The 26,294-nt window shown below is 44.6% G+C and overlaps 1 protein-coding gene and 1 long non-coding RNA gene across 3 annotated transcripts in view; one reads left to right on the forward strand and one right to left on the reverse strand.

Moving 5' to 3' along the window:
* Window positions 1–9,143, reverse strand: part of WNT7A (Wnt family member 7A) — a 70,305-nt gene extending 61,162 nt beyond the window's left edge. Inside the window, exon 1 of the mRNA XM_068695100.1 lies at window positions 9,051–9,143. The gene's annotated coding sequence lies outside the window, so the exon portion shown is untranslated. The remainder of the gene's footprint in view (window positions 1–9,050) is intronic.
* Window positions 9,144–9,206: 63 nt separating this feature from the next.
* LOC137862759 (uncharacterized) lies at window positions 9,207–26,238 on the forward strand. 2 transcript variants are annotated; one of them, XR_011100505.1, is made up of 7 exons: window positions 9,207–9,963; window positions 10,765–10,816; window positions 11,737–11,811; window positions 22,704–22,818; window positions 22,945–23,025; window positions 23,773–24,198; window positions 24,748–26,238. It is a non-coding gene; the product is annotated as an uncharacterized lncRNA (long non-coding RNA). The 2 variants fall into 2 exon arrangements; XR_011100506.1 differs by lacking the exons at window positions 22,704–22,818; window positions 22,945–23,025.
* Window positions 26,239–26,294: the final 56 nt, after the last annotated feature.

The following is a 26,294-nucleotide window of genomic DNA, read 5'->3' on the forward strand; positions in this document are numbered from 1 at the left end:
GCTAAAATGGTATCCTGAAATGCAGCATTTCCCCATACGGAATTCCAGCTAGCAGTACTATGCTTGAGTTCGGTACCAACTATGCTGACACACCAGTTTCAGTAAACCTCAATATGCTTAGAGGTCACTTCTCTTCACATGCCAAAGCTGCAGAGGTTAGGATGGAGCCAAAATGGTCCTGGTGTTATAATAAAGCCCTAAGAAAGGCAGCAGGTTGTATAGTTACCTCCTTGTGAGCAAAATCCCTGCCCTAAAACTATGCAACCTACTACCTCTTCCTAGGAGCCCAATGCTTCCTTTTTGCAGTTCTTCTTACGTAGCAGCTCTTTGGGAAGCCACCTTAGCTTACCAGCTGCTTTTGGCCTCCTGCATTTTTAGGCCAGGGCATGTCCTGTAAGTCTGCACTGTTCACTAAGTGCACCAGTTCACCGCTCCTGGCTTAAATACTCTTGAACGGCTCCATTTTCTCTCTTACTATGCTAGATTTTCAGTCCCAAAAAGCATTTTCATGCTTTTTTCTTTTGTTGTTGCTGGAGCAAGATACTAGCTGCTCACTCTGCTGCAGAAGCAGCTAGACTTGAGTACACCTAAGACTTAAGGGGAAAAAAGAACACAGTAAGCTTTAAATCTCTTTTATAAAAACATAACTACCTCAGAGAAAATTTACAATTCTGGATCTTGGGCGCCCAAACTTCATAGCTTTACACTCCCAAACAGTTCAGGGGTGAGTTTTGGCCATTCAACACTTGAATCTTTGTATTGCATTGTTTAAGTCTCACTTGCTAGAAGAGCTAGAGAAAAATAAGCAGACATATTAATAAAAGCATAACTATAAGTTTTCCTTCCAACATCTACTAAACAAGTGAAGTAGTGGAATTTTAATGCATTACAGGAATTTGGGTCTCAAAACAGTTTAAGTCACAGTATACATGCCTGAGCCACCAGAACTTTTAGATTAAACACCAAACTGTTTTAGAATAATTTCTAGTCTGTGGGGTATTCCACTCCATAGCTAGTAACAGATACATTTTCAATATCCAGTCAGCACTGTGCCACTCACCTTTGAAGAAACGTCACAGCAGTCGAATACCATTTAGGGTTTGCACCATCCACACCAATTGTTAATCAGTGACAGAATTTACAGGATTAATTTCATACTTTATAACCCGGAACTTATCTAACAAAACTGTATTTACTCACTCGACGTGGAAATGAATGACTGCAAAGGACCGAAGTTTGTTTTACTCCTCAGGGAAGGCAATAGATTGTATAGTTATCTCCTGAACAGGGTAAAATAACTACCCTACAACTATACAATCTACTACCTCACTCTGACAGAGAAGCGTGTACTTAAGATCTTTGCTGAATTGGCTAACCATAGCCTCATTCTGAAGAGTATTGATATTTGATGCTTCATTTAGCAATGTTAAAGAACAACTTATCAGAACATCAATCATTTGTAGCTGATTACTCAACGTTAAATGAATCAATCTATTTTTATTTTTATTCTTTAGAGGAGAAAAATTAATATAGAATGACAATCTAGATTTTTCTAAGAATTACAGAAATCTAAATGCAATTACCTGTAGGTGCTGCAGAAATATTTTTCCTATAAAAAAAATTCCAAGTACAGAAGTTCAGTAGAATCTGACATTGAACTTTAAAAGTGAAGTGTTTCCAGTGTTGACTTTCTGCCGCTTTAGGAAAGACAGTAGATTGTATAGTTATCTCCCAGTTGTGGGTATGACCCTAAAACTATACAACCTACTACCTCATCCCACAGTGCAGGCATCTTCACAGGTGATGTCGAAAGATCGTTGCTTTAATAGAGACAAGTTAAGACAGCTGCAAACAGCATTTACAATGGAGGATACCGATTACAGAAAAAACATTCCTCTTTCTCCCCAGTCATGCAATGAAGTTATGTTAAATGTAAATTCCTTAATTTCAAAATTTTACCAACTGTTTGGTCTTAATATATTAAACTCTAGACACTTAGCAAGCTGTAGTAGTTACAGCAACTACAGTCATCAAACCTTTCTGTTACAGGAAAAGCACTGTCAGTGTTCCACAGATGTAACCTCTCATCTGAGGTTAGAAAGCAATGCCTATCAGAAACATCACACACAGACCTAAATTTCTTCTTCTTTAGAACTTGAAAGTAATAAAATCTAGGACTGTTAATAGCTCAAAGAAAATCACGTACTTTCTAAAATAGTGTTTTGTGGTTTTTCTGTTAGTCTGAAATGGCGTATGGTTCTGTGCACAGGGCTTCTTGTATTATAAACACAACTTATTAAGGCCCATACTCTGACACTTAATTGTTAAACTGCCTTACCAAAAGGCCACTTAAAATATACTCTTTTTTTCATCAGAAACCAATGCGTTTCTCTCACTGCCCCAACAGAACCTTAAAGCCATCTACATTACCATAGCTCAACATGACCTTGAAGTAAAAATCTTAAAATATTGAAATAAAAATACTTGCCAGACTGATGTGTGACTTACAATCCCCTTCTTAGCAAGGACATCTTGAGAACAGAGCTGAAGAGGAAAACTGATCGTTTTGTCAGTGTAATTTATAAGATTGCTGAAAGTGTTTACAGAAATGCACAGTTTTTCAAACATAAAATACGTGTCATACTAGTACTTCATCCCAATTCTAAGCTGAGGTTTTCAGACCAGTCATCAAACAAAGCCTTGATAGAACAAGAGCTCCTAATGCATGTTAATGTCCTTGCCAAAAAACACAACGCGTGATCCAATGCATTAATATACAAAGGGATGACGTTATTCCTTGAACGGAGAAAAAAAATAAAAGTACTTTCCAACCCCCTCAGTGCTTTACTCCAGAAACCTTTATACAAACACTGACGACAAAATTTGGTGAATCACTCCTAATATCTTGCTTGTAACTGGTTAGAAATCCCATTATTGGCTTTTGTTGACTTCCATGCCTATTGGAACGGGTACTTTACCATGCACAGATGGACACAAGCAGTTGGTCCCCATGTCCAAAACAAATAAATTAGAACAGTAGCAGTGGGACAAAGTCAAATGGCTACGAAGCACTGGCACATACCACATCCTTTTTGTGAGCTCAGGCAGAGGTCCTGCTGTCAAGCAAATATTCAATGGAGTTGCTGGCAGTCCTTTCATAGTTCCTTGTTCCTACACCTAAACCTTCAACTGACTTGCAAAATTCATGTAAAGAACCAGTTCCTAAATGGGAAACGCAGCCTGCTTGAGGCCTCAGTGCGCTGAGCCTAGCTACAGGGAGCATCGACTCGCCGTTCGTCACTCAGTGCTTCCATGAAGTCCAAGATTTTTAATTTCAGGTGGAACTTCAAGACGGAGCTGCTGATTTCCTACACCCAGCTAGAGCAAGGTATGCCAAAAATATAAAATGTATTAAATATGCATGACACTTGTAAGTTACCTTTTTTAAATGAACCCTGAAGGGCATGAAAATTACTTTCTTGTTTCACCACTTCTAGACAGAAGTTAGCTGAAAACCTAACCGACTTGAGAAGATGCATCCTTTTTGTTTTGTAGTTGTCTATTTCTACTGACAGTTCGACTTCCCAATCAAGTTCTGTTATAAGACATTTTAAACCATTTTCTACTGCCACCATGACATTTTCTTGTTATTTGCAGCTCCTCAATCCATAAGCATTTGTCTGCTTTCAGCTTCCTGAAACAAGAGCCATTCATCTATTACCGGTCTGGAAGGGCTATGTGTTCCTTAAGGTCATAAATGTCCTTGAAAAAATATTTTGAATGACATCCAGTTGTTAACCTGTTGTTACATACAGCACTCTGGCTTGAGATTGATTATAAAGTGCACACAGGGCACTAGAAAAACCTCATTCTGTAACAGATATGCCTTATGAAGGATCATCATGTATCCTGTCTTTTAACTACCTGAGAAAAGCACTTTTATTGACTTGACGTCACTCAGATAGGGTACCTACTATTTTTAATTTGGCTTAATGCTAGAAGGGTACAGAATTAAAAGAACCCAAGCTCTAGTCGAAATTGTCTATTGAAAGTGTATTCACACAAAGTCTAGCTCATTAGTGGTTTGCTTCATGTTGCTCCTGAAGTTTTGGGGTTTATAAGAAGTAAACACACAGGTTATTTCTAACAGTTTCTGAAAACCCTATCACCTAAGTTGCATTGTCCTTTCAAGGAAAGGGAGCTGCCAGGTTTCCCTGCAGGTCCGCTGTATGCCTCTTCCCTGACACGATACATCATGCTTTCCTGGCAGGCACACAAGCAGAGAACCTTGAGGTACGGCACGCTGGATAAATTATACTCCTGGCACAGCCTCTACTGACTTGGTATCATCTTAGCTTGAGGTGAATCTGTTCCTGCACACAGCCCTGCTGCTGAAGTCACCCTGCTGGTGACATCATGCCCGAGCATACAGGCAGGAGTTTCAGGGCTGGCTACCTGCACATTCTGTACTTCAGCAACGAACACTTAGACAATTAATTTTTTTAGCTTTTAAACATACATAATTAACTCTTTTTCCCTTGCAGCGCTGTGTCCAAAGGATATTTTTCCAGTCACTGCGTACTTTTATTTATACATCCCCGAAGCAGTGGAAGTGAAGAAAACACCACTACTTGTGCAAGTTTCCCACAGCACCCACAGGGACGACTGAGTCTGCTGCCAAACGAGTGCGCTGCCGCTGCCTCCGCCAGCCGAGGGCTGAGGCCCCAGCCTGTGCTCTGCTCTAACCACACGATGGAGCTCCAGCGTTTATGTTACAAGCATTAACACCGCTTCCTCGCCCCTTAACTTCATCGTCTGCACTGGAGCTACACTTCAGCTCGCACCAACTCTCGGTGAGTGCATTTCTGCCCCTTCTGCAGCCCCCCGATGGCCCTGCACATCAGGCTCCCCCGCTGGCTGCACCCACTTACAACTCACTTTTCCTGGGTCGGTTTCGCTGGTTTGGGGGCTGGGGATACAACAGTGTGAGTAACACAAACTTAACTAGGCTTCGAATTGCTTCCCTTCCACCGACCCTGTGCTGCCATCACATACTGTGTCCATACGTCATCGCTCTCTCCAAAAGAGTTTAAGTTCACGTAGTTACTGAAATTAAAGTTTTAATTAGTGTGAACTAAAATCAACCCTTCTGTATTCGCATTTTGATTGTTACCTTCCTTTTATTAATACAGTGCTCATCTTGCCATTTGCATCCAAGACAAGTGACAGTAGTAGAATCTAAATGGGCTCTAGCTTTCTGAAGCACACTTTTCAAGTTTTTGGTGTGTTTTTTTTTTTTTTTTTAACTACCCATACGTGCTTGAAACCTCTGAAAAGTTCCTAAACTGTATAGGAAAAAAACTCCTAACAAATTCTTTATCTTCTAACTTGATTTTGTCCAATTCACAGCACAGGAGAAATAACCTAAAGCAGAAAGCATGTTTATAAAACCAATACTTCTTACCCTAACTATCCTTTACTGACATCTATACGTGATATAAACAGATGCTTTGAGGCATATAATGAATGCTATAGTACCTCCTAAAATGAAAAGACCATTTTGCAACTGTAAATATGTAAGTGGCTTGTTATAATAGACTTTGATTCTAATGCTTAATTTCAACTTTAAAACTCAGAAGATAAAAATTAAATGTAGCAGAAAAGTCAAAGCTGTAAGTTTAAAATAAAATAAAACTATGTGAAGACTGAAACTGAACAGGTGAAGGGCGTTGTTTTTTTTGTTATGCCACGTAAATTCACCTACAGTGAAACAAGGCACTGACCAAGAAAGTAAACATTGTTTAATCAGAACGGAAGCCTTGCCAAGCGAAGCCCAGAGGCCTTCTCAGGAGTTCTCCAAAACTTACAATTTAGTTCCTTTACTTGGACACGGTAGTCAATTAAGCAGCAATACGATGGATTAAGTGTAACTAAACAATACCAGAATACTCGTTTGAACTGGCAAATTCTACAGAGGGGAGAAAGAACACGAGCAGTTCCAGTGCCCGCTATACTAAGATATAGGTGGGCTCAAACTCTAAGCATGAGCAGCAGCAAAGTCAATGCAGCTGGAAAGGGAGATGTATCCACTACAGTATTTCTTTGTATTTTTCATACAGCAGCATGAGATTAATGCCTCTGTCATCAATAACATCTTTGACATTCCTGATTGAGACACTAGACAAAGCTTTTCACAAAATCTATATTCCCCACTTATGTTTAATTGCTTTAATATAAAGCATCCTGGTTTTAAATAATTGTAACGTGAAATATTACTGGTTTGTTCCATTTTCAATTATGTTTAATTTTCATTTATTTTTCTGATCATACAGTTACAGAAATATAGATATCCAAAAACCACAGCTTGAAAGAAATCTGAAGTCCCTGCTAACCACTCATGCACGGAATGAAGCAGATCTGCAGAAAAGTAAAGTCTGTGACCATGATTAAGGAACAAAGAATGAACATAATGCAAATTGCAGCATCTTCTCAAATTTTTACATCTGTAATAAGCCATCTATATGTAAGTGATCACAATTCTTTAGTTCTGGACTTAGACTATACAAATGAATGGTTCATAGGCCTAGTTTAATTCTTTCTATGCTAGTCAAAAATAAGTACTGTTAACGTATTTCAGTGACTTACACAAATTGCCTCTTGCTGTATCCATATACAGCAACACTTCAAAAAATACTATTAGTAATCACATTGGAGAAGTAGCTTACTGTTTAATAAAGGCCAAGTAGAAAAGCAGATGTAATCTGTCCAAATCGGTGCATAATTAGTGCTCCAGCGCAGAAAAAAGGTTGACTACTTACTATGGCATCACCACGGCAGAGCACTATTTCACTTGACAAACCAGACTAAAGAAAAGCCTCTGGAGGCTTTCAAGCTTTTATAAATACTTTGTAAGTACGTATACATGCACATTTATCTACATAAAGATGCTGGAAGTAGAGATTATTGAAAAATAAGCCAGTGAATTTCTTTACAGTATGCAAACTGACCTCACCTTTTGCAGACACGTTAATTCTGGATCCTGTTGACTGAGAGTACGTTACATGACAGAAGAATCATTTTCACGTTTCACATTCTGCGTACAGTACTCCCTGCACAACAGTGGGAACGTTGGCTAAAGCCTCAATAACATTAGGTAACACTTCACAGTAAGAAAACAATTACCCTAAAACGTCTTATTTTTCACAAATCCTTTTGAAAGTATGTTTGTCAGCCAGTGTTTTGGCAATACAAATATGTAAGTGAGCATGCCTCGGTTTAGCCACAGCTGCTAACACCATGTAGGTCTCAAGGCATTTCTCAATGGAAGCCATCACTTAGCTCTTCCTGCTTCAAACACGAGTGTACGTTCATCAGTACACAGACGTGCATTTATTCACTTTATCTGTCTCTTAGCATTTACTAATGGTAAGTGAGCTCTGTTTTTGTTCCTGCAAGGCAGGTTAACTTATCAGAATGTAGGCAACTGAGGGGAGAAAAGTGGAAGAAATAGACCTAACTGATACTGCTTCAATTTACCCAAACAGTTAATATCAGTTTTCTCCCAAAGAAGAGCAATTAAGGAAAAACTCCCTTTTACCTATTGAGAGCATGTTACAGACAACTTGTTTGGCTTACAGTTTGCATGTTAATATAAATACACGAATTCAGCAAATAACGATGCTAATAATACACGTAATGTTTTCAAGAATGCTGTGTTATATTAATTGCTAATATAATTAGCTATGGCCTATTATAAGTCATGAGAGCCTTTTATTTAGGAATGAAACGTTTCCACTACTAAGCAACAGAGGAAGACACAGAACTCGTTTATCAAAAGGAAGGTAAAAACAAGGATTCTCCCTGGTGGTGTTAGTAGCAGTAGTAGGGAAACGAAGCAAGTAATTTGATTTGTCTTTGTCTCCTTTTGCCAAGTCTCTAATCTTATTACACAAAATAACTTCTTAGCATGACCTACAGAAATTGATGTTGCATTGCAAGGCACTTGGTGAGAAGCGCAGCAGAGAAGTTGCAACCAACAATTTAGAAAAATATAAACTGCCCCACAGCTGTTTAATAAGTCCACCTTAATGAAGATGGCTACTGTAGGGCAAAAAGAGAGAATTACTGAATTATTTCATAAAGCTGCCTGGGCTAGGAAGTTTGAGGAGGCCCCGTAGGTGAGCCCTGGGCTAAGTTCAGCCTATTCAACACTCGAGCAGCACGGGGCGGCTCTGTGCATGGGGACACTCGCAGCTACACAACTGCTCCAGCGACGTCCCCCTGGCAGCCGGGGCTGAGAACGAAAGGGAAGCAGGAAGGCGATGCTCTGTGCATTACACACCCCTCAGGGCCCCGGCACTGCTTACACGAGGCCGGCTTCACCTCCCGGCACTGCGCCGCGCCGTTCCCTCTGACCCCAGCTCACCGCAGGGACCCCGCTGCCGGGCGCTGCCCGCGCCGATCCCCGGGGGCCGCTCCGCGCCCCGGCCTCGGCCCCGCCTCACCCCGAGCCGCGGCTCCCAGCGGGCAGCGGCCCCGGGGCGGGCCCGGAGCCGGGAGGTGCCGGGAGGTGCCCGGAGCCCCCCCCGCAGCCCCCGCTCTGCGCCGCGGCCCCGTCCGGGCCCTGCCCCCCCCGGGCCTGCCCCCGCCGCCCCCCGCCCGCCCGCCCTTGCGAGCGGAAGTGACGTACCGCGCGCTGACGGCATCCGCGGCCTATGGGCGGCGGGCGCCCAGCCCGGGCGGCCACTCAGCAGCGGCGGGGGGCGGCACTTCCGGGCCTGCCACCGGGGCCTGCGGACGGGGGGCGCGGGGCGGGGGCGGCCCGGGCGCGGGGAGCGCCGGCGGGGACGGGCGGGCCCCCAGCCGCCCCCCCCCCCCCGCGGGGAGGCCCCGGGAGGCGCCGCGCCCCGCCCCTCACCGGCCCGCGCGGCTGGGCCGAGCCCTCCGCCGCCCGCAGCGCCCGGCAGGGCCCGGGCCCGGCTCCCCCCGCTGCCCGGCCCCTCCCGCCCGGCCCCGCGGCGCGATGCGGGCCCCGCGGCGCCGCCCGGTACCTGCGGCGGGGTGACCCGGAGCCGCGCCGGGACCCGGATGGAGTCGCGGCCGCTCCTGCCGCCGCTCGCCGCGGGGCACCACGGGAAGGCGCGACGCGCCCCGCTCCGCCCCCACCATTGGCTGCCGGGCCGCGAGCCCCGCCCCCGGGCGCCGCCGGCCGACGCGTCCATCACCCGCCTCCCCGCGCGCTCATTGGGCGGCGAGCCGCGAGGCACCGCCCCCGCCCCGAGGGCCGGCCTGCCATTGGGCGGCGGGACGCGGAGGCCCCGCCTCCCTCCGCCATTTATTTGAAGGGGGTCGGGGGCAGCCCTAAGATGGCGCCCCCCGGCGGCGCGGCGCGGGGCTGGGCCTCGGGGCCCTGCGGCCCGGGGAGGGGCCGGGCGGTGCCGCTGGGCCCTGGCAACACCCGGCCGGGCCGCGCCACCCCCTTCCCTTCCCTTCCCTTCCCTTCACCTCCCCGAGCCCGGCCGCGCCGCGCTGCCCTCAGGCTGTCCCGGTGAGCCGGGCGCTGCCCTCAGGCTGAGCGCTCCCCCCCGGCCTCGCCGCCGCCATCTTGGCGCGTGCAGGGGGAGGCGGCGGTGCCTGAGGCGCTGCCGGCAGCCCCCGGAGCTCAGCAACAGATTCTCGCCCTCACGGCCCTGACGGGCTTTGTTTTCATCACATTTTTATAGCCTCTCTGTGTTGAACATCAGAACGGATGTTTTACTTGGTGTGCTGATAACATTCCCTGATAAATGACGCCCCGTGCCCAGGACACACCCAGGCAGGCTCGGTGCAGTTAGTCACGCTGCCTCACCCTCCTGCCCCTTCGGCCTGCCCTGCCGCCACAAACAGCTCCCCACGGAAGGAGTTTGTGCTGTGCCTTGCTGAGAAGGGGGTGAGGCAGGTCTTTTGCACCTGCCACCCTCGTAGGTGATTCCTGTTTTCACATTACTTGTCTCTGCAGTTAGATAAGATAAACCTCTAGCTTGCTTTCAGCGCTATTTCAAAGTTCCTGTGTTTTTCTTTTTACTCCTCTGGTTTTTGGTTTTATCGTAAGGAAGCAATCTGACTTGGAAGTGTTATGTCAGTGTGTTGTTAATTAATCAAAGTATCTTTTTGAGGTATATTCCTGATGAGTTTCTTACTGTTGTGGGGTATGCAGGGCCTGTAGGGCATGTAGTAGTCTTTCAGAGGAGGAGAGGTGGTCCTTCAACCTCAGTGCCAGTTTTCTGGGCTAGTAAAAGTTCAAGGAGGAAAATGTGCTTAAAAACAGATAACACAGATATCTTCTGTCTCAGTTCTGACAAGATCAGTAAAACAGAGATACATTAAAGTGCATTCGCACAGAGAAGTCTTTTCAGCCTTTGTAAATACACTTTTCTATTCTGAGAAATTCTGTAAATAATGAAGCTTTTGTGAGTGCTTGACAATTCCGTAAAAGTTTAGAATTCATATGGTAAAGTCTCACGAGTGTGCTGTCCCATCTTACTTCACAAATATGAGAAGGGAGGATGGGGCCTTGTTTTCAGTGATCAGAGCAACAAAGAGATGAAATGGTCTGACCTCATAGCTTTCTGGATAACGCTGCTGTTTTGTGTCTGGAAAAAACAAAGTACTGATGCCTCAACAGATTAAAGGCAAACCCAAATGCAGCTTTCATCCTTGTTCGGGTAAAACTTTGACACATAAATTCTGCCAGATGCTAAATTACTTTTTCATTTTTACTTTTAGGAGAAATTTGACTCATTTTCTGATGAATACAGAAGCTGCAGTCCCCGTTAAGGTGAGAACCTTCTATCGGGTCTCTAACCGGGCACGAGGGTCTTTTTTGTAGCTCCTGCACTTCCACGGTAGGTCACAAGATGGGGTATGAACACCCAGAAAAGATGAGTGTCCGATTAAAACATTCCACAGTGAAATGCTATTGTACCATTGTATTATAACCAGGCACTGTAATAATTCTTGTTCTTGCAGAGACAAAAAAAAATACAAGAAGTAGTCATTATGAAGTTTTATTTTTCAGGAGTTATGTTCAGAAAGGTTCTAAGAGGCGTTGTGTAAACTCAAATACACACTTCTAGTAATTTACAGATTATACTGTCTGTAGTGAGGATTGCTGGACAGAACAGGATTTGCTGGCAGAGCAAAGTGCTACAATAAGGAAGTCGATTCCAGCTGTTAGATAAACAAGAAGGGATACAGAAGCATTTTTCAAAAATGAAACATTCTATAGATGACACATTTATTTTCAGAGCAGGAAATACTTACTGCCTGATGGTGTTCTTTCAGGCCTGCCGCTTTGCCAGATGCAAGCTGATTCATGGGTGGCCGTTGTTCGTTATACCCATAATTGGGAAGTGACATTGTTTTTGGCTTAGAAACCAGAACAATTCCACAGCGTATCCAATCAAACACCAGACAGTTGTTGAAGGGGCATTTTTTCTTCAGAAAGTGAATCATTTTATCACTTTTTGAGAAACTGATGTCTTGTATGTTAACAAGAAATGCCAGTCTATCTGTTTTACTGGAATGCACGTAGCTTTGGACTAGGGGGTGACTTTCAATTGTGGTAGTTATTTTGAAGTTGATTAAGGGACATTGAAACTATGTGTCCTGCAGTGTAATATTCTAGGAAGAATTTTTGATATTGCAAAGTAGTGCCAAAAAGGTCTGCTCACCTTACTCTCTGTTTCTTTACCACAGATAGTAATTGGAGAGTTTGAAGTCTTTTCCCCAGCCAAAAGTGGACCACAGCGTACAAAATACTGACAGCAAATGGTATGGACAAACACAGTTGGTATGAGTACAAAGGAATTCAGGTGTATAAACCACTTGTTATGACAAATTTGTTAAATAAAGTTCTTTGGAAAAGAGGTGATGTAGAAAGCCTAAGTTGTGGCCCTGGCTGGTAGAGGCAGTAGGCAGCTGGTGCCATGCCACTGGCTGCTGAGGATTTCCTCATATGGTAAGTGAGCTTTTGTTAAGCTACATGTCAAAGATCAGGAATGACAGTGACATTATTCTGAACGTTTGACTTGTAAAGCACTGCTTGATGGCAGCAGCAAGTGATTACGAACTGTAACCTTAGTCTTGTGAAGCTCAGTTTACCTTTTAAACACAGTATACATTACAGTTAAGCAGCACCTGAGGAGCACCTTGGGGAAGCACCTTGTCAGGGTCTAAGTGAGAAGCAAGAGATGAAAGCTTGATAAAATTTGTGGTTGGTCCCAGTTCTATTCATTCTGTGCCATGTAAGAAAAAATGCTGGTTCACATGCCTGTGCAAATTACATGAAATGCAAAGACAGTCAGAGCAGCAGAAGTGAAAAAGGCATCAGAAGACCTGGCGATGTTGAGGCTGGGGAAGCATCCGGGCCTAATGTAGAAGTGAATGGTCACACAGCACTGGATCTAGTGAAACCTGTTTTCGGTTTGTTTCTGGATTTTCCATTATCACATTGACATTATCTATTACATTAGATATGTACAAGGAACAACTGAAGCTTTTCTCGCAGTTCGACTCAGTCTCATCATTCACCCTCACTAGCAACATCTGTGCATACACAAGGAGGTTTGGTACTGGGTGTGGGCACGCAGGGCTGATCTGTGAGCCCTCAGGGTCAGGGCTGTGATCAGTACCAGCCCCAGGCCTGATTTGAAAGGACATTTTAGAAGGAAATCGTCCAGGTGTACAGCATAATGATCTCCAGAGCCCTGTGGATTTCTTTTCTGATAGTAGAAATAGCATTTGACATGTCCTGTTGTAGTGGGTTTACGTAGCAAGGTTTTGGTAGCAGGGGGCCATAGGGGTGGTTTCTGTGAGAAAGATCTAGAAGCTGCCAAGGAAAGAAACCAAAAGCACCTTTTTCCCCCATCCACCCTCTTCCACTTCCTCCCCCCGAGCGGCGCAGGGGAACAGGGGAATGGGGGTTATGGTCAGTCTACAGCACTTCTTCTCTGCCGCTCCTTCTTGGTCACTCTTGTCCCCTGTGCTGTGGGGTCCCACCCACGGGATGCAGTCCTTGATGAACTGATCTGACGTGGGCTTCCCACAGGCAGCAGCTCTTCCAGAGCTGCTCCTGATATGGGTCCGTACCACGGGGTCCATCCCTCAGGAGCAAACTGCTCCAACCTGGCTCCCCCATGGGCAGCAGCTCCTGCCAGGTCACCTGCTCCTGCGTGGGCTCCTCTCCACGGGCTACAGGTCCAGCCCGGAATCTGCTCTGGCAGGGGTCTTCCACAGGCGGCAGCCTCCGTCGGTGCAGGGCCACCTGCTCCACCGTGGTCTCCTCCACGGGCTGCAGCGTGGAACCCTGCTCCACCGTGGTACTCCATGGGCTGCAGGGGGACATCCTGCTTCACCATGGTCCTCACCACAGGCCGCAGGGGACTTCTGCTCCGGTGCCTGGAGCACCTCTCCCCCTCCTTCTACACTGACCTTGGTGCCATTCCTCACTCCCTTCACTCTCCCGGCTGCTCTGTGGTGTAGCGTTTTTTTTCCCTGTCTTAAATATGCTCTCACAGAGGCGCAAAACAACATCGCTTATTGGCTCAGCTCTGGAAAACAATGGGGCCCTTCCCAAACATGGGGCGGCTTCTAGATCCTTCTCACAGAAACCACCCCTATGGCCCCCTGCTACCAAAACCTTGCCACGTAAACCCACTACACCTGTGTTTGTTAGATTTCCAAAAAGTAGTTCTGATACTAGCAGAAGAGTCAAGGGAAAATCAATCTGATAACTTTTCATTTTTCCAAAGTTAAAATGTGTAGAAATTGGGCAGAAATTACCCTGAGAAGCAGAAATGCTTTTGTATAAATTAGCAAAGGAATGTAAAGAAGTGATTTAAGGAAAAAAAAGGGGTAGATAGGCCCCATACCTGCAGTTTAAGAAGTGAATTTAAATGAAGCTATCGTTAATTCTTCTTTGCTTCATCACTGGAAAAAATGATCATGAAGATAATCAAATACATGAAGTGTAGTAGCCTAGCGTTTATCATTTTAAAACAACTTCAAGTTCCTTTGTAATTGCCTTATAGAAGTAAATAACTGTAAATTACTTTGGAATTCCCGTATGGAAGTTACAGCTTACCTTAGTAGGTAGGTTTATAAGGAATTAACTGTGTTTGTTTGTGGTTTGAAGCTCAAATTTAGGGCTTGGGATGTGAATTACATTTTTAATAAACTCGAAACATTTGCAGCTGTCAGAGTCACAAGAAGGAGGTTTGATTCACAGGACGTGTTGGGCACAGTCTCCCGTCTGCCAGCTCTAAATCCACGTTCTTAGGCAGCCTGTGTTACTGTCAGGCTACTCTTTTACTGCCACCTTCCAACCAGTTTCTGATTAGTGGTGGAACAAGAAAGAATGCAGCAGAGCGCAGACTGACATTAGATACCTCTCATTCTGTTCACATTTCAAGGTGATTTTCAGTTGTTTGGTGGAATACATAGGCAGCACATATAAGTGGAAAATGAAAGCTAAATGTTAGGAGATAGTGTTTTAATTCATCCTTTCAGCAAATCTGTAAAAGCTAACTTTTCAGTGCTGGTGTTCGCTGCAGTGCTGCAGTGTGGATGGAGCTGCGTTTTCAAAATTATCTTGGTTGATCTCATTTGACTTCTCAAATAGTTGCAGTAGTTGTTTGCAGAAGGATTGATCAGGACTCTGACCTGAAAAAACAAAGGCAGGGTATTCCGATCTGCATGTCTCAGCTATGTCAGTGGTACTTTTTAACGTCTCCTGGCATGCACTGGAGAGGTAATCCTTGATGTTAATTCCTTTGATGAGCTCTTCAAAATACTGCTTCACTGAAATTTTGTATGTTGGTGGATCCTGATATGAAGCTTTTCCTTCTAGCATTTTCTCAATTCTTTCCTTGAGCTTTTTGTCCTCCTGCAGAAATTGTACAGAATTTACATGCTGTTCCAGGAGGGCTTCCATTTGATGATAAAGCTCTCCGGGAGCTTCAGCTTCTTTTGAGATTACTTGCAGTGTCTCCAGTTTGGTAGAATAGTCTTTGTGTAACTTGGAGTGCAGCTCAGCCATCCTGTACAATATGCCCTTCAGCAAACCAGTTCCAACCGTGTCAATCATTACCTTGGTGTCAGTAGCATCAGCTGTTAATTCACTAATCAGCTGTTCACTTTCCTGAGTGAAATAAATTGATGAAAAGTTCTGTTGCATCATAGTCATGTCTCTGAGCAGTCAAGTTTAGAATAGTCGAGTGCATTATTAACTTTCAAAATACAATACCCCTTGCGGGTTCTCTGCTCTAAAAGCTTAACAATTATGGCACCCATTAGTGCTCAAAGCCAAATGAAAATATAAATAATTGTAAATGCCTTTTGAAACGTTAGGATCCATGGCAACAGCATGGAGCTGTGACAGGGGAGGGTCAGGCTGGGTGTTAGGAAAAGGTTCTTCACCCAGAGGTGGTCAGGCACTGGCACAGGCTCCCCAGGGCAGTGGTCACAGCCCTGAGCCTGCCAGAGTTCAAGAAGCATTTGCACAGCGCTCTCAGACACAGGGTCTGATTTTTGGTGGTCCTGTGCAGAGCCAGGAGTTGGACACAATGATCCTTGTGGGTTGCTTCCAACTTGGGGTGATTCTGTATTTTTCACTCAAATAAGCTACTTGCTTTGAGGCTTAGGCACTATTCAAACTCAAGATACCTTTGGATGTAGTTCAAACAGTAAAGTGGCAGGTTTTTCTACCAGCCCAGCTCTGAAGTACCTCCTTGTGAGCCTACTTCCCCAGGAAGGACATCGGAGGCAAGGCATCCCAGAGGAATACCTGAGCTCCATACAGGTGTTACTTAAATGCAGGCATTTAGGATGGTACATGGCACGTACTGCATGTCCCTTGCAGAGAACAGCAGTTTAAATTTGCAACCCCACATTCAGTAATACATCCTAGTACACTAGTAAATACATCCTAGTAAAACATCCATGTTTCTCTATCCTTATAATGAACCCAACCAAATTCTGAAGATGTGGGAGTAGCTTTGGTAATCGTATCTCACGTTATAGCTAGGTGAAGGAGAGCGCAAGAGGCATTGTCTGGCCAGGGCCAAAATCTATCGTTAGATTAAAATACGTTCTTTGGGTTGGCTCTGCAGTGCTCAGGCAGGGGACTCAATGACCTTTGTAGGTCCCTTCCAACTGAACTATTCAATTCCATTCTAAAATCCAGAAACATGGCTCTAATCTACCCAGGGAGCATGTGATTTTGCTAGTGTCATGGCTAATGTCACTTGTACCTTCCTGGCGTCTTCAGATTTCTTGTGAACTAAGTGTAATTTTTGTATAAATTCTTTTTTTCTTCCCTGGTAAGCTTCTGATACTTTAGCAACGTTGTGGTCTTTGTGTTTTCCAAAGAGTTTACAGATGGCACATATTGGTTCGTCGTCAGTCAGACACATCTGAGAGGAAAAAAATACACGAGGAGAGTTAGTAGCTATAGAAAAGCAATACGAGTCAAGTAGCTTGGTGGTTCACCTGCTATTAGCTGCTGTTAGAACTGCCAGAACCGAGTATTGCTGGTGGTGCTGCAGTGTTTGTCTTGCAAACAAAGACTGCTGCTACGCTGCGTTTGTTCCACTGATATTTGCAGGACGGCACAGATGATACACATTTTGCCAAACTACATGCCACTTGCTTGCTGTCCAAAAAAAAATGCACTGCCTTCCGCTGTGTCATGAATTTTGCTACTAGCACACACAAGACGTGTTTTATAGGGAAAAGAAAACCATAGGTTAGTTCAGGAAGTGCTTTTTGTGCCTTATCTTGCATGATAAAGGCAGAGACCTGTGTGAAAAGCAGTGAGCAATGGCTTCACTGGTGGAGCAGCAGGGGATACTGGCATGGCAATGCAAGAATGAAGAGCAAGCAAGAGGCAGACATACTTTACATTATTTGTGGTATGTGAACGAGAGGCTTGAGTGACAGTGCTGCAGTGGCAGTAGAGTGACCGAACTATTTGACTTGAGGAATGAGAGCTTGGCCTCAATAGTCAAAAAACCTCCTGGAGGTTTGATTTCAGTGGGACTGCGCCTGTGCTAACCTCTAGCCATGCAACTGTGGCTTCTGCAGCTAACTTCATTAGTAGATAACGGGGAAATAGAGTATTGGGTATGAATTATGGAAGGGAATTCTGGCCCTTTTGAATCATTTTGGCATGTTGCTTAGAAAAGGCAAAGATGACACACCACTCGGTCATCCTCAATAGGAATAGATTCAGTTCTGCAGTTACTCAGTCTAGAAGGCTGAGCTTGATTTTGATGAAAGGTTACAGCTCTTTTGGAGTTTACGAAGCTGCTTGTGAGTGGCTGCAGAAAGCTTACAATTAGTGGGGTGGATAAAACTATTCTGGGTAAGGAAATCTTAACAATAGTCGGTATTCACTGATTTTTCTATATTGGAATAAATTGAGATAGATTAATATTATATATTTTGGCATTGTAAGGACTTTGGTATGTTTAAGGCCTTCATTAAGTATTGGTTGTCCACTAATACTTCCAGTAAATATATATTTTTTATTTAGCATGTACTTGATACATCCAGGATGGAAAGCGTGCAAATTCCTGAAAGTAAAAAGAGTAGAGAAAAATCCATACCAAGTTCACGTTTTCCCCATGTTCTTCACACATTTGGGACAACTGTTTTTTCTCCTGCACACAGTTTTTATCAAGTTCATCTTTAAATTTCTCCAGGATACTTTCAACTAGGCTATTTCTTAGCAGGCCGACGAGTCCTCTGCCTCTCAGATAAATTACCTTCAAATGAGAAAAATTATAAAATAGATTGAGGGACACGGGAATGGCTTGTTGCTTTGATGATTTGGTATAACATAGAAAGACGCATCGTATCTATTTATTTATTACATTCTGTAATGTTTATTATGTTCTGTACATGTGGTTTTGGACCATAGTGAACTAGTACAGAAGTACCTACGTGCCCATTTCATTCAAACATGTATATTTTAGCTTTGAGGCTCCCAAGTATCACCTGCCCACACTTTGCCTCTGAATATAGTTGATGCTATGGAAGGGACCAGTGACACGGGTGCCACACTGTTACGGAACAGGGGAGTGAGCTGCTCCTTTCCTTTCGCTGTGGTGTGGCACGGTGTTCCTCGCAAGAACTGTGGCCCTCCGGTGAAGAACTGGGGCGTACCTCCCACTTCAAACCACAACAAAAGTCTCCTAACTACAAGAGGTCCCAGCTGCCCCAGAGCTCACCCCTACTTACTTTGCGGCACAGGGGGCAGTGGAAATGGCCGTTGACGTGGTGGCAGTTCTGGTGAATTAGGATCTTCTCCAGGCATTGCATGCAGAAGTTGTGTGCGCAGGACAGGACCAGGACTGGAGGAGTGAACAGCTCCAGACACACGGGGCACAAGAGCGCCTCTCTTAAGGCTTCCATGATGGTGTTTCACCACATGAGGAGGACCTTTCCCGGCTGCTGCCGCAGCCCCTCTTTGCTGGCAGCCTGGTACTGGCATTCTAGAACCAGCCCCAGTCTCTGTAGTAACATCTCCATGGCAGCAGCAGCTCCCTTCTTTGACACGCTGACAGTTTAATTGGATCTTCTGCATCTCTGATCTCACCGAGCCCGTGCGCAAAGTCACTCTGTTTCACCAGGATGTGCTCCTTCCTGTAGGAACACCTCGGTCTGGATGTAAGCACTCTCTTGGGTGTTTAACACGCAGAGGTGTTGAAACGGGCCAGCGTCTGTTGCTCCGATTAAGAGTTTTGAATCTCAGTGCAAGACAAGTTCCTTGGGGTGGTCAATTATTTTATTGCCTGTGTGTTTTCATGTAGAATTGTGTCTTCTGTTCAGTCACTGCAATTCACATTTTCATTACCTTGTGCTGAAAGCTTCTTCAGAAAGTCAGCCTACACCTGGTTAGCAACATTTCTTTTTTATCACTAACCTCTTTAAAACGTGTTTTAGAGAATGGAATCCTGCATGACACTGAAAGCTAACATGGCATCTGGGTGAGGAACATTCCAGTAACTGGTTCCTGGGGATTTACTGGCAGATACTGAAATGCATTAATGGATTCAGTGCCCGGTGTTAAGTCTCCAACAGGCATAACCCCAGGCGTCAGTAGGAGCAGCATATTTATCAAGACACTAGTCTCACCGCTTTCAGATGGATGTAGAAATCACATAAGACATTTCTCATTTACTGTTAAGTATGTCGTATGTTGCACAGTATCTAGGAAATTAGAATTAATAGTTTAATGACTAAAAAAAATCAAGGTAAACGAAGAGGTATAGCCATAAACAGGTGGGTAGAGTGCCTGTGTGCACGCACACTGATCGGACATAGCTTCTTTGGGATGTTAATACCTGATTGTTACAGGAATTGTGTTTGATCTTTTGTCATCTCTAGCCCAACCCACAGTTATCTGTGGGCCTGATTGAAACTCTGGGGCAGAGCTGGCTTTGCTTACTTTGGACAGTTGTCCTACACAGGAGTGAAGATTTGGCATTGAAGTCTGTGACATACATACATTTATATGTAGCAAACCCATGTGAATTACATAGAAATTAGGACTGCAGCCACAAAACCTCAGTGCAGTAGTTAAGGAGAGTTATTTTCCCCCATCTTATTCAAACCTTTCCCAGAGAAACCAAGGGGAATGAAAGGTGAGGCACCATGCTAGGAATTGAAGACAAAATGCATGCTTGAATGTCCCGTCTGGTTGTAACCTCATCAGAGCTTTCCAGTCACTGGTGCATTTTGCAAATAATTTGTAATCCCTGTTTTCCCACAGCAGCCTGTTGCTACTCTCATCTCTAGGCCTTCTCCTTTTCCATAATCTTTGTGTCCCTGTATTGCGTGGTGCAGACGAGCAGAGGATGCTCTAGGGAGGTGTGCTCTGTAACGGAGACGGGCTGTGCAGGTATAAAAATAGGCATGTGAGGGGAAGTATCAATAGGAGCGTGTGGAAACCTTGTGTGGGAAGTACAGTGTTCTTTGCATCATCTACTGCAGTCAGCCAGTGTTACTGCCAACACTGAGCGGTTTTTTGCTTCATGTTATTATGTAGGACATTCTCTTTGAATTTTCTGTGCTCTAAATTAGTGTGGAATAAGTTTTTCTGTCAGTAGAGCCCTTTTCTTAGTGTGTAGTGGGGCTGCAATGCAACCAGGATTCAAGGAGATATATTCATTGTTTGGTGTTTGATGGGTTAGAGCTGAATCAGAGCCAGTTTTCTGTTTCAAACTATGGCATTTTTTCATTCATTGTCTTTACCATTTCAGTCTTTGGAAGCCATTCACTGCCTGCATGCAAACTATCATTGAAACTGGTACAATTCATTGCAATGTAAGGAAACTCACTTATGGAAGTCCAGGATACAACTTACTAATTCCTGGCTGACATTGGCTAACCCTTACGATAGCACAGAGGTCAGATTGCTTGGATAGATCAGGCAGGGCAGGTAACAGTCCCACGCTGCTGCTGGTTTATGGAGCTAACCTGATAGCCACAGCATTTCTGTCATGTCCTTCACTATGTAAGTACAGACCAAAATGTGGTGCTGAAACACACCTGGTGGCTGCATGCCAGGGCGAAGAGCTGGATGATGTTTCCTTCTCTGGTACGTAGAGGGAATCACAAATATGAGCAGAGTTTTGGACGTGACTAACATTTCCATGGAACCAGGACATTTTTCACTTGTCCAATAGGATGGAAATCAGATGTAATTAAAAAAGATAGCTATTGAGGTCATATCCTCCTTAATGGATGTATAAAAGGTAATTTTTTGGCAAACTAAGTAAAACTTTGGGGAAAAAAATTACATGCTATGACAGAATGTTCATTGGAGTACTTAAATGGAAACTGTGCCTTTCAAGACATACATACATAGGTATGGCTGTCACAGATGAGTAGTATTTTAACATCCACTCATTTTTAATAGCTTACCACCTACTAATTTCTGAGACATGAAACCCTTCTTGGCAATGGAATTTTTAACACCAATTATTTGCTGTCTGAGTGGATTTTTCCTTTTGAGACTTTGGAGTCAGGCTATTTAGACCCATCCCTTATGCTGCCCACGGTTGGGGTAACTTTTGAAAAAGAGGCCTTTACCTGCTGGCCTACACAGAAGCCCTTCCTGTAACCACACACTTCGCCTGCAACACAGAACACTTACTTTTTTGAGTAACTCAGTGTACGTTTAATCTTTAAAAGTATATAAGGATTGAGAATAGATCTACCTGAAGAGCTAGAAGAATCTTCTTGAGCTCAGGTAACTCTTTCTCAGAACTCAACCATAATTCCATGGTCACTTGTACCACTGATAAAGTTATTATCAGTGAGGCATCCTAAATCTATTTGGAAGTTTCTGTTGGCTGCGGAAGGGCAGCTTGCCTTACATTCAAATCTAATTAGTACAGTTGTGTCATTCTCTTAGAAAAAATATTAAATCTCTAGTGCAATATTATGGCTTGCAATAAATTCCACAATAAACAGTTATCAGCACTGTCAAAAGCCATATTGTGCTAATATGTGGGTATCCTCCTCTGCCTGACCACTGGGGTGGGTATAATCACAGTGTGTCTTCCAGTACACAAGCACAAGTTGAGCAAAGATGCTTTGAGACCCCAGGGCAGTACTCTGTGTGTTGGCTTTGTGGTATGTAGGGTATGTAGGGTTTTCCAAGTTCTGGCTGGCAGACAAAGTAGGTTGGTGTGGCTTTTTACGTTAAGTCTTCTACCAGTTGGTTAGTATGAGGGTGCAAAGACGTGAGATCTCTGATCTCCTCCTAAATGGTCTAATGTTGTCTTAAAAGGCAGTACTGGTGTTATTGAAGCAGGGGAGGAAAATGGACTAGTGGTAATTTTGCTGAGAAATATGGCCATATTAGTGCACACTAGGGTAGATCAATCAGGATGGACAGGATGGGATTGTGTCAATGATGCTCATATTCTTTTCTCTTTTTGTGTGTGTTTGTTTGGGGATTTGGGCTTGCCTGTTTTTTTGTTTGTTTGGTTGGTTGGTTTGTTTTGTTTTTGGTTGGTTGGTTTGATGGGTTTAGACGTAGAGCTTAGGGATATGGTTTAGTGGGGACTGTTAGCTGTGAGGTTGGACTCGATGATCTTGAGGTCTCTTCCAACCTAGAAATTCTGTGATTCTGTGTTTTTTTTTGTTGCTGATTGTTTTTAGATTGCGTGCCATTTTGAGTCAGTTTAAAGGGTGAATGAACCGTATCTACACATTTTCTTGAGCCTATCTGGAACTGAATAGATCCCTTGCAAAATGGGTATGGGTGGTAGATTTCTCGTTTTTGTGTGTCTGTATACAGATAATTTGACTCAATGTTTATTACTAAAAGTGTAACTGTAAAATAGCTGAGTAGGCGTATGAACCTATTTTTAAGGATTCTAAGGTGTTCTAAGGATTATTCCCAAGCTTTAGGCTGTATTGGAAACTGGGGTTTATAATTCAGCAGTGTACTGCAGCTGGCACGTGTCCATAACCGGCAGAGGGAGCATAGAAGCTGTGAGTTTAATTAAAGTAGGGGAGAAAAAAATAGGTTGTTTTATTGTGTCCCGTGAATAAGTCTATTTAGTCCACTGTTTGTAATACATGGGTCCCTATCCACTCCCCTCCAGGAGCCACTGGAAGAGGGTTGTTCTTTTCCTGCTGTCTCACAGGTTGCCAGCCCGGGTGCTGTAGGAGATGGAGCACCTCCAGGCTGCCTGCTGTCCCGTGGCTGTAGCTGCCCTGACAGCGTCACCTCTATCAGCTGAAACAAAAGCTTCACTGAAGGTAATGATGAGATTGAAGCCTTGTCAGGACCATGGTAGGTGAGACCTTGGACAGCAGAAGGTGAAGCAATAGGGACAGGTTTCTCCCTTATGAGATCCTATTTTTCTTCTTTTTTTGTCACCAAAGGTGAGGCTGGTGAGGAAATGCTGGTGGAGGGACAAGCTTCTTTGAACAAAGGCCTCCAGACACAAGTGAAACCCAGGAGTGGTCTGTTTCCTTACTGTCCTTGGTGGTAGGGCACATGAAATGTTTGTGTGCAGGTGCATGGCTTTGCTCCCTGACCCTGGAGGAGGGACGCTGCTGGCCACAGCCAGGTGATGCAGAGGATTCAGCAGCTGACTCAAGACCTCTCTGCAGTCATGAAGATTAACTGTTTAATCTAAAGCTCTCACTAATTCTGCTGTGACAGTTCAGAGGATATGCTGAGATCTTGTAATAAAGATCTAGGAGAAACAAAGTGGGAATCAAAACTTGTCCGAGGCAGCAGTGCAGAAATTCCACAAACCGAAATGCCTGCGACAGCGGGGTGGCCTCGCACCCCTCTTGGCACTGAGACTCCCCTGTACTCGGCCAGGCTCAGGATGCTAGCAGCTCCCCGGTGTTGTGTTGTGCTAGGAGGAAGCACTGACACTTGGCAGCATTTAGCACTTTCCCCCCTGCCACCAGACTGTCCCAGGTTCGCTGCAGGGTTTTAGCAGGAGGCACTTGCTGCAGTGTCTGTGTGGCGTTTCCAGCACAGGCTGTTCTGCCGGGCAGTGCGGAGCTGTCACAAAGGGTTGTGGTGATACGTTTGCTCATGCTTCTAAGTCATAGCTGCGCAGAAAAAGACCCGTGCAATACTGTGTCTCTCTTCTGCCTTCTTAGATGCAAAACTGCTGGCACGGTGAATTTCCTCACTGGTAGATGTAGAGGCTCAGAAAAACTCGGCCTGATTTTTGTTTTGCTGGTTCACAGGTAAAGCAGGAACCTGTTCCATGGAATTCCTTCCCAGCCTGTGTGCTACTTTTGGATCTTGATTTCAACCTCAGTTTTCAGCTTCAAATATCCAGCTAGTGTCTCACACGTCTCCTTCTGAATGTCAGGTTCTTTTTTAAAATACTTTCATATTTTAGTATCTCTTGTGTTGGTTGACAGAATCATAGAATATCCACAAGAATCATGGAGTCCAACTCCTGGTTCCGCACAGGACCACCCCAAAATCAGACCACGTGTCTGAGAGCATTGTCCAAGCATTTCTTGAACTCTGGCAGGCTCGGGGCCATGACTTGCCTGGGGAGCCCGTGCCAGTGCCCAGCCACCAGTGAAGAACCTTTTCCTAACACCCGATCTGAACCTCCCAGACACATCTCCATGCCATTAATGAGGAATGGCCCTTTACAGGTACTCACTCTAAAGAGTACGAAGCTTGAAGCAGGGAGCTTGCTTTGCTTTCTAAAATTCTGCAATTGTTTAAAAGGGAATATTGATCAGGCTGGAAACAAACCTCTCAGAATTGGTCTTGTAGGACTTCTGATCTCCATCGGATCTCCAGCCTCCTGTCTGGAGAGCAACTTTTCATTTGGCAAACATGGGAAACATCTCTTGCTAAGTTAATTTGTTGAAAGCATGTCCTATATTTTTTAATTATTATTATTATTAAGCTGCTACCCTATCATATGTCATAAATCAAAAGTAAATTGACTGCATGGTCCTCTGTAGAAAATAGATGTGCAAAGTAGACCAGGTAGTGCCACTGAAACCTCTTATGCCATGTCACTGAAACAAAGGGAATTCATTTAAACCTCTACTACTGATTTTAGTGAGAATGTGCCACGCATTGTGCTCATGTGGGAGCTGCTGTCATTGCCCATTGCTTTTCTTTGGCTCTGTGCAGTATGGCAGGAGAGGGAAAAGGAGGAACAGCAATAAATCTCAATTTGTTGTTTCTAGATGGCCTTTTACTGATTGTCCAGCAACCTGAAAGCACAAGAATGAAGCAAATACTGCATCCTGAAGTCACTGGCCATCAGAGACTTAAGATCCCTTTCCCTTCTCAAAATGTTTTATAAAGTAGCTAGGTATGTGTGAACTATCTACACCCGAAGCTACACAGGGTAATGCAGAAGAAATCTTTGTCAGCAGTCAGCTATGCACAGTTGACACGCTGACAGACCCAGGCCTGGAATAAATAGATTTTGATCCAAGAGCCACAGGAAAATCTCAGCTCTTTGTTCCTGCACTATTCTGTGTGGGTGGAGAGAGAAAAAATCAAGCATTTGCCTCAGAGCAGCACTCTGTTCTCAAGAGACACGTGGAGCCAAGTGAAAGAAGTGGCAAGAGGAATGTATCTGGTAGTTAAAGACTTGTCTTCATCCAGGAGTCAAAATGAACAAAAGGTCACGTTGTATTTTTCACAGGAGGAGACTCTCAATTGTTTTCACCAAGATGCAGAATAAACATTTACAATTAAAAATTGATAGAAATTAACATCCAAAGCGAGTGCTGTCTCTGTATAGAAAATTAATAGGTAGAAATGGTGGGTGTGTGTCTGTGTCTGTGTTCCACGTTGCCTTAGCATGTACCGCTTAGAACCAGCCTGTAGCTGAAAGAATACCAGCAGAGTAGTTCAGCTGCAAGGGACCTTCAGAGATCATCTAGTCCACTGCCTGACCACTGCAGGGCTAACCAAAACTTAAAGCATATTAACGAGGACCATGTGATGGCTTGCAGGGATTAATTGCTTTGAGAGGAACACTCCAGCCCTCGTTGACAGCTGGCATGGTGTTTTTCAGAGTATTTCCATTTTCCCTTTATATGGCTGGAGAAAAGAGCCAAAAAAACCTCACCAGACCAGGACTCGCCCAAAGCCAGTGGAGAAGGCAGTGCTGACAGCCAGCTCGCTGCCAGAGCAGGATGAGTTGTGCAGAACCAGGCCAGTCCTTCATTTTGACTGGATTTGTGGTAGTGGAGGGATCAGACACTCTCAGGCACTAAAGTTAATGCAACTTGTACTCCAGGCTGCTGTAAACCACTTGGACCGATTACATCTTCCTCTGCAGTGTGCTTTCAGGGGCATTTCACCAATTACAGCAACATGATGCTTGAGGGGACAGACTCATAGTTGTAGACTAGAGCTGACTTGTACATAAAAAACTCCTCCTTGCATCTCCCTCACTTCCACCCACCCCACCCCCAAAATGAAAATTTTCATCACCCTTTGATGACGTGGGAACTCCCCGTAGAACCAACCTAGGCCTGGTGTGGGGACAAAATCCCACCCAGGCTTTTCTGCCTCCGGCTGCTGAGGGTGTGTTTGCTCCTTGGGCAGCTGCTGCACTGTATGAATCCCTTGTAGCTTCAGTAAAATAAGACACACCAGACGTAGGTGGCTGCAGCTTTGCCTGGTGCACTGCGGTATGAGGTGGCAGAGCACAAGCAGACATTGTGGAAGGAGGCCTTTGGCATTGCTTGGGGTCAGAGGAAGCTGCTATTGCTGC

The sequence above is a fragment of the Anas acuta genome, chromosome 11 (genome assembly GCF_963932015.1).
Source record: "Anas acuta chromosome 11, bAnaAcu1.1, whole genome shotgun sequence".
Lineage (NCBI taxonomy): Eukaryota > Metazoa > Chordata > Aves > Anseriformes > Anatidae > Anas > Anas acuta.